General features: G+C 40.1%; 1 pseudogene; it reads left to right on the top strand.

Annotated features, from left to right (window-relative positions):
• Positions 1–2,062: 2,062 nt before the first annotated feature.
• On the top strand, positions 2,063–2,180 carry LOC129411925 (5S ribosomal RNA; annotated as a pseudogene).
• The last annotated feature ends 7,078 nt before the right edge of the window (positions 2,181–9,258 follow it).

The raw sequence follows: 9,258 nt of genomic DNA, 5'->3' as shown, positions 1-9,258 counted from the left end.
TATCTTGGCGAATGAAATTCTAATAAAGCTTGAAGAAATACTAAAATCTGTCCAGTGGTCGGTTGGAGCTGTGATTTGATTGATGGTGGAGGGCAAAACAGTCCCGTTGCATGCAGGTGATTCTTTTACTACCTCATTTTTGAATCCATAAGAGACATTTATTAGTGGGCGATTGTTGATTCAAGGCCACTCATTTCCTAAACGAAGGATTGCTCACCTGGGCGGACATGTCAGTGAGAGGGATTTATAGGCGTCTGGTGAGACATTTCAGCTTATAAACTGAAGGAAATTTAATTAAAATCTTTACTCCTGTCAAAACACTAATAATTTCAGGAAATTAGTCTAACAAGCTGCAGTAAGGGTCACATTTAAAGACCATTTGGCCGATACTTTTTGTGTTCCTTCACAGTAAAAGAACACAAAATGCATGTATGTGTCTTCATTATGATTACAAGACAATGTTTTGATTAGTTTGTGGCATATGGTTGACTCTTTGGTGCAGACATTTTGGATTTTTTAAACAATATCCATGTAACCCCTGTCTGTTTCAAATCATTCAGTTGGCTGGAGGGTTCAAAAAAAGGGCATGTTTATGTTTGTGATAGCAAAGACCAAACGAGAAGATGAATGGAACCATTATGAGAGCAGATGCTCATTTGTACTGAGACAACGATTCCTGATGCTTAAGAATAAACCTTAAAATATAAAACAGCCTTGGTAAATGCGTAGAATATGTTGGGCCTTGTTGGCTGTGATAGTGAAAGATGTGGTTTAGCCCCTGTGTTGGGGCCTAAAGTTTGACATGGAGGTGTGAAGCTGCAGCTGATGGAGGTTGATGGCTGCCATCAGGTGCCAGTCAGGCCATCAGTGGAGGAGGCCATCCCCGCGAGAGAAGATATCAACATTGCCTGGTTGGCTGACAGCTCTAGGCCCTTATTGAAAAATCAATGTCCATTTGCGTCCAGCTCACCTGGCTGTCTGCCAGCTCAGCTGAAGTCACCCCATGAAGCCTGATCCCGTTACCTGATTCCTGAAGACTGAGGCAAAGTGACTTTGCAGCTGAAGTCATGCAGCATCAGAGGGCTCTGAGTTCAGAGAGCTCAGCTACACTGCTTGTGTTGCCTTCTTTAAAATAAGTGTTTGGTGCAAAGGAACATGCAGGGTGTGGATGTGCTGGAATCTATCACAAATATGATACTGCAAGCCTGTTTCTTTTCAGTTTGAATGAAATAAAAAAGTAATATGAATTGATATAATCATTTGGAAACCTCATACCTTTAATATGGTTACAGTATATATATATTTTTACAAGGTAACCACAATCACCACAAAAGATCAAACAGCCTCAATTTAACTCCTTGTTTATTTCAGCACCCCACATGTCAAATGTATATAGACTGCAAATACTATTGAAATAATTGTAATACTTAAACATAAATCTCAACTAAATTATTGTGAGTATTTCTGGAGTATTGCATAACAATGTTTACAAAAATTGCTCAGTAATGAGGGAGATTAAATTTGACAATTGTGATGTTTTACCACTGGAAAACATGGGGAACCCCCGCTTAATACTATACTGTAAATGACTGTTTCCTGGACCGCTGTTGAGAAGTACTCTTCCAGACTATCCCAGACTACACAGTGAACAGTAGGTCCTGACTGCGGTCATCTCTGTGGAGAAAACCACTGTAATATCACAGCTCAGAGTGAGGCTTTTCTTCCAGTTACTTCACTCACGGTTTATCATTAGACCGGCCTATTGTGTATTGTGAATCACTTTTAGCCTTTTGCGAGGACTGTGGTCTAATTGTGTCCAGGAAACCTTTGCTGTGTGTAAACGCTGGCCACTCACACTGATCATTATGTTAAATGTCAGCGCGCTTGTCTGGATTACGGCTCTATGTGAAGATTCATGTGTCCAGTGCAGGCCTGTAATCCCCAAGCCACAGCAGCAGTGCCTGATCCAAGGTGCAACCAGTGGGATGTCCCAAAAATGATCATGAAGATCCCAGGAACACTAGAGCAGGGCAGTGGGCTGGTCGAGCAGTCAGTGATGACTAGGTGTGGCCATACCAGCTTGTAAAAGCCTGATCCCATCAGATCTCAGAAGCTAAGCAAGGCCGGACCTAGTTAGTACTTGGATGGGAGACCACTGGGAAAATCAGGCGCCACAGTGGGGCATCAGTCACAATAACTGTTGTTGTGTACTTAGGCAAGACACTTCACCCGAATCACCTAGTATGAAAGTGGTGTGTGTGAGTGATGGTGGTGGTCGGAGGAACCGATGGCGCCGATTGGCAGGGCAGCAGCGCTTCTCTCAGTCTGCCCCAGGACAGCTGTAGCTACAATAGAAGCTTATCATCACCAGGTATAGAGTGAATTAATAATGCTGAATAATGCTCTGTAAAGTGTCTTTGTGACATATGTCTGTGAAAAGCGCCATATAAATAAAGACTTACTTACTTAATATACTGGTAAGAATTTCAATAAAATAATATATATACCTTGGCATGTTTAACATTTTTTGTGTGAAATTATTGCAGGACAGTGTAATTTTTATGATAGCCAAGTCATCGTTTTGACTTCACACTTTTTAATTCTCAATCTTGTGGCGAGTTTTATTGCTGTAATAACCAACAATTATTATTACAATACATATACTTTTATTGATTATGACTTGTCTCTTGAAAACATGATTTTAAAGGTGCACTATGTAACTTTTCAGTTAGAGGCCTGTTACCTACTTGTTTCTATGGATATGCTGCCTGCAGTGTTCCACAGCATGACATTAAACAGCTCTACATTGCATTTATTCAATTATAGGTGGTTTTATAGCTCAAGACTACCTTGAAAAACACGCATTCTGTCAGTGAGCAGGGTAGCTTTTCCACAGATCTGACCTGTAACTTGGTCTTCATGAAGATAGAAAGGTTTAATACCATACTGTTAAACATTCCAGACAAAGCAATACCTCCATGGAAAAAAATGCATTTGACTGAGTCTCCACCAGAAAAGTTACACACTGCACCAGTGGTTCTCAAAAAGGTACCACCAAATCTAAATCCAGACTATATCGGGCTAAATTATGGCTAATCATGGTTTAAAATGAGACTAAACCAGGTCTAAAGGAGAGTAAACCATGGATAAAGTTCTATTTACTAAAGATGTTAACAGAATTATCTCAAAATCACTGCAGTTTACCATACACTGCTGTATATCCCGACTTAAACGAATTGGACTTTTGAGCACGAATATGAAGACATTACAACATGCCAGTACGAGTGTATTTGTGAACACATGTACACACTTACAACAGGGTGAGTCATGGAGGTCTGGGGGTGAGAGAGTGAAGCCATGAGGTCAGTGAGGGTGAAGAGTGGATTGAGATGAAGATGAGGAGAGGAAGGCGGAGGGCACTGCTGATGATAAAAGACACTATCATAGTTGAGGAGACGGCGAGTGCTCTGCCTTCAAAGTAAGGCCCGAGCGGCGAGTCGTGTTGGCATTCGTTACAGGGATGACGTCTTCTGTCTGTCCCTGCTCTGACCCTGAGCGCAAGCTGGCCCCTGCCTTCTCTCATTGAAGGTGAATGGAAAAGGATCGGAAAGGGCCCCCACACCGGAGATGTTCAACAAATGTACCCCCCAAAAAATGTACCTCATATTTGGGAATACCCCCTTAGGTGCTTCCAGTATAACCTACAGTAATTCTCCCTGCATCGCGCTCCCGTCCTGACTTCCTCGGTCCGGAGAACTGCCAGTGTGTAATGCAATTTGGTTGATTAAAAGAAAACATTAAAGCACTACCTTATTGAATTTGACGGCACGTACGGATCCGGATCTCACTGGCCACTCTGTTTTATTGGTCAGGATGAAGGGGATCACGTCATTCTCCTCCCTCCCTCACCCCGCCCCACCACAACACGCCACCCACCGGATACACCTTCTTTATCCCACTGACAAACCTTGGCATTAGGACGTTCTAGCAGGACAGACAGTTACTTAGATCCTCCTCCCTCTGTCCCTTAAGCTTTAAATTGTGATACTTTAACTTTAAAATGGCTGTAAACATTTTTTGTCTATGTAGTTGAGCAACATTTTTTTTTTTTTTTTTGTCCTAGTTCAGATTTATTGTAAAAGCATTAATGTTAAAACAAGACTGCAGTTTTCTTCTGCATTTAATTATGAAGTTGAAAGCTTTATAATTAGATGCGGAGTTATAATTTGATCTGCCATGAACCTGGAAGTACTGCTGGCATGTTGTTAGCTTGCTAGTAATTGTTAGCAGTCGTGTGATGCCAAAATTACACAAAATGATGGTCTGGCCTCCGACAGTTGTGAAAAGCATGTATAAAGTCATGGCAGTGAATAATTACTGTGCTCAAAGTGTGTCAAGAAAGTGAGGCATACATTTGGACTACTGCAAACGGTTTAAAATGAACTTTGTTTTTAAGCCATCACCAGCAGATGAGTGAGGAAACTGACAGGACAGGTAAATATCAATCAAAACAGTGGAACGCCCAGCTATAGAGAAGTATTCTGGACTGTGTTAATAAACAAGCTGATAGGTTGTTATTCACAAGGCTAAGGTTGCTCTTTGTCACTCCAAGATGACTGGTGTTGTCGCTAATGCTCTCCAAGTCTTGTAGTCCATCATTTAGTGTCGTTCTGGGGGGGCGTGGAACACGGAGATGTGGGAGGAAGTGAGGGGGAGTGTGCATTCAGTGAATCTTAAACACCTGCCAATCTCCTGAGCTCAAGCCAAGTGCGCTCTCAGCCCGACGTTCCCAGTCCATTTATTAGAGTTATGCCGTTGGGTCGTCCATGCCGAACGTGTACAGCAGCAACAAAACAACTTCTGAATGGAAGTCCTGTGTTTAGATGACATCATCTGTGGCTGCTTCAATTACGCTGCAAGAAATGAATCACAGTGTGCGAAGGGCTGACGTAATCTATCGGCCCAATGTCGAGCCACTGAATCGAAACTTTTAATCCATATTGGCCCCGGCGCTTTGTTGCATCCACAGACTTCATTACATCACCCACAGCAACTAAATAAAATCTACTTTTTATTTGTACCCTGAACTTTTTCTACTGTGGCAGAGACGGTCTCGGTGTGTAATCTGGGTGCAGATCAAAGTCATAAAGTACAGGTGGAGGTGTTGTCAGCTAATTTAACTGGCCTCTTTTCAATCTCTGACTCACAGCGGGCAAGTCTTAAAGGTGGCCCTTCAGAATCTTTTAGGGGAGTTTTATTTTGACTTATGACAACTAGGCCCATGTTCCAGGAACCAACAAGGTCAAGTCAAATGGGTTGCCATTAATTTTAAATGGAGTTTGGCAGTGTTTGCATATTCACTTCCACTCGCTCAGTTGCAATGATCATATTCAACCATTTTGTTTTTGCTTTTATAACAACATACAAATATTTAGCTCCGTCTTTGTGCAATCAAACTGTTATTGTATAGAACCATATTTTGTTGCAGAGGATTCTTCATTTCACTGACTCACGCTCCCATCTTCTGAACCATTTGTGGCTCAATATTTGTCTTTTGTTGCATTCCCAGCAGGCTAGAACTGTAATAAACAAAACAATGAAAACTGAATACAGAGCGGCCATATTGTTTACGGAATGTAAAACAGTAAGTGGTAGCCACAGTGTTTTATGTTGACCTTTATTGATAAAACAATATTTCTATAAAGATATGAAACTTTAAACTGGCTGTATAGCCTATATGGTTTCTCGTAATATTGAATGACTCAATTTTTCACCTGTGAAAACAAAACAGTCACTGGGTTAAAAGAACTCACATGTGTGCCCTGTTATGGATGCAACCCAGTTCTCCCATAAAACAAGATTTGTATTGCCTCTTACTACCTCTTAAGTCTCGGGCTAGCAGCTGTTTCCTAAGCAGACCCACATGTTTGACACTGTTGAGGAGGAAAAGGAGGATACAGTTTCAATTAGCCAAGGATGAAAGCTATGTCAAACAAATGTCTTAGATCAACAGTGCTACATGTTACAGTACAGGTGTGATTATACAGTGTGAGCTTTGTGTACTTGTAATTTATAACCATAGGCCCTGCCCTGTTATTGCAGAAACACTGTAAGGTGAAACATGATGTATATAAATATACAGAATTGTGCAGACAGGTGTGAAAAATGAATGTTTGAGTTGCAAAAATTCTGGAATTTTGAATGCTTCCAAAATTTCCATGGGAAATAATGTGATCATATGCAAATTAACAAGTAATTAACAAGGTATGAACACTTAAACACACTATTTGTGTATCAAGTGCTGTAGTTTCAAACATCCTCAAACTGATCAAGATCGGTCACATTTGAACACACACATTTTTGGGGATCATACACAGGAATCTTTTGGGATCACACACAAACCTTAAATGATAGCTTGGTGATTTCACAAATATAACATGGTAACACCATATAACCAAGTGGAACAGTGACCCTTAAAGGTGCATTGTGTAATTTTGTTGGTAGAGGGTTTGGCAAAGGGTTTTTCTCCATAGAGATGTTATTCAAGGTTCCCACAATCATGGAAATCCTTGAAAGGTCATGGAAATTGAAAATGTCATTTTCCAGACCTGGAAAAGTCATGGAATTTTGTAAATTCAATGAAAGTTTTGGAAAAGTCATGGAATTTTAGCATTTCGTTCATGTAACCACAGCATTCTCTTAAGTTAACATCAGGCTGTTATGATTATTTCCAAACATATGCACCTTTTGTTTAAAAGTGACAACAATAAATGCATTGACAGTATTTTGAATGTTAAAAAACTATAATACCAAACCATAAGATGAGTGGAAAGGGTTAACATTTCAGATATAGCCCTAAAAGTATCATCAATTCACAATATGGCATTAAACCTTTTTATCTTCGTGGTGACCAATTTAAAGATCAGATCTGTGGAGAGATGACCCCACTCACAGTCAGGATGCTTGTTTTTCTAGGTACTGTATTTTTACACAATAATACCACCTGTAATTGAATAAATGTAAGGTAGAGCTGTTTAATGTCATACCGTGGAACATTTCAGGCAGAGCAGTGACATCTCCATAGAAACAAAGCAGGTGATGGACCCCCAGTCAAAATGTTACACAGTGCACCTTTAAGTGGGAGAAGGATTGTGATTTAAGTCACTCAGACCTCCTAACGTTCAGACACAGTGCAAAACTTTTAGGAGAATCTTGCTTGAAAACTATTTTGTATCGTGTTATGTAGTTAATGGGACCTCAATGGTGGAAAGGAGCACTTATTAATTGTATAAGTGGAGTGTCTCACATAAATGGTCAGTGATGACATTTTAAAAGCCCTTTTATCATAATATAAAATTGGAATTTTTGAACCTTTTGCAACTGTAAGTAATTTGTTGTTGAATAAAAAGGCTTTGAGAGTGTATTTTTGCTGTTTATCATATATTAGACATGGCAACAATTCCATTCATATTGGCACAGTTTGTAATTAGTACACAGGGCACAAGAAGGGTATAAGAGGACAGATTGAAGTAAAAAGCTGATTTGAAGGTTAGGATGATGAGCGCACACTGCATTTGTGGCACTGGGAAATTGGAGATGTGAGGAGATAGTGTATGCTAGAGTTTCCCGCAAAGAGCCCCCTTCACTGCGGCGAGGGGGAGGGCCATCAGGCTCTAGGTATTATTGTGTTAGGACATTAGATCCATACATTTGTCATCGTCATCTGGATCTTGGTTACATAACAGTGAGTGGAGCCTGGACTCAAAGGTAGATAAACTATACAGGGCAGACTAACACGAGCTGAAACTGACATTCAAGCATTTTCCTTTTATCATGTCATTTGTTGCTTTCTTCCTTAAAAGTGCATTGTGTGACTTTTCTGGTGGAGGGTCCGTGAAATGCTTTTCTCAGTGGAGATGTCTGAACTGTTTCACAGTATGGCATTAAACATTTCTATCTTCATGGAGACCAAACCAGACCAAGTTACAGTTCAGATCTGTGGAGAGGCAAGCACACTCACACTTTCTAGGTATTTTTGAACTATAAAACCACTTCTAATTGAATTGTAATGTAGAGCTGTATAATACCACAATGTGGAATATTCCAGGAATTCTATATCCATAGAAACAAGCAGGTGACAGACCCCCCAAACAAAAGTTACATAGTGCACCTTTAAGGCATGCTGCTGTCATCAAATAACAATGTCCCATATCAATAAATAGATTTGCTTTGTTGTATTAGGCATATTTAATCACATTTCTAACAACAACCCCAGTGCCAATTTAACATACCATAACCAAAAACCAGTAACCAAAATGCCAATCTTATTTTGTCTTTGCTCTTTTAATTCTCTGCTTTACAACCTCTCATTATCACTGCTAGAACTTGAGCATGAGCCTAGATGAATTATTCAGATTCATGCTGTCTGGATTCCTCTGGGACTCGGCTCACTCCCCTTGACTGTTAGAGCTCCACTTGACGGTAAATACTCAGTGGGACAAACAGGAGGTCCTTAAAACAGACCTATGTGCACTTAACGCACTACAGCCCCTCCACACCCCATCCCGTTAGCCCCATGTCCTGACCTCAGCCAAGATCAATAGTTATCCAGAGCCAGATGTTGCACAATACAAGCACACAGTTCAACAGGGAAGTCTCCAGAGGAAGTTGTGTGCCTGAATTTTTAAACACGTTCAAAAGCCAACTGATTGCGAGAAAAAAAAATAACATTTAGCATTACCAAGACTGTCCACAATGGCATGCATGAAATCTTTGCTTTTCAAAGGTGTGGATCATCAGACAACCACAATCATTTATAGGGTTCACTGGTGTCAGCCAAGGATTTCACATTCTCAGACCAAGAGCATCCAACTACCACTGAGCATTCAGAGAACAGGCGTGCTCAGGCCTCTACATGCAGAGTGAATGCAGAGATCTGCTGCCATCTTCAGGCGGCTCTTTGTAAATGAAATGAATGGAAAAAAAACAAAAAAAAAACCAAGAAGATTTTTAAAATGTATTAAAAATGACATTGAATATTTAAAAGAATAGAAGGCCTGTAATTTTCTTCCCAAAAATATTAATGAACATCTTGAGGCAACAGCATAAATGTTACAATAGCAAAAGTCCGGCTCATTTAACTCATTTAATAAGGCCGCACTAATAGCCAGCTGTAATGAACATAGTGATAAGTTATTTGATTGATGATATCAGCAAAAAAAGTAACTGCTGCTTTCATTTTTGATATATTATAAATAT

Source organism: Boleophthalmus pectinirostris, unplaced genomic scaffold, assembly GCF_026225935.1.
Source record: "Boleophthalmus pectinirostris isolate CB_2022bp ecotype Guang Dong unplaced genomic scaffold, ASM2622593v1 HiC_scaffold_6, whole genome shotgun sequence".
Taxonomy (NCBI): Eukaryota; Metazoa; Chordata; class Actinopteri; order Gobiiformes; family Gobiidae; genus Boleophthalmus; species Boleophthalmus pectinirostris.
Note: the sequence above shows the minus strand (reverse complement) of the source record. Positions and strands in the feature narration are given on the sequence as shown.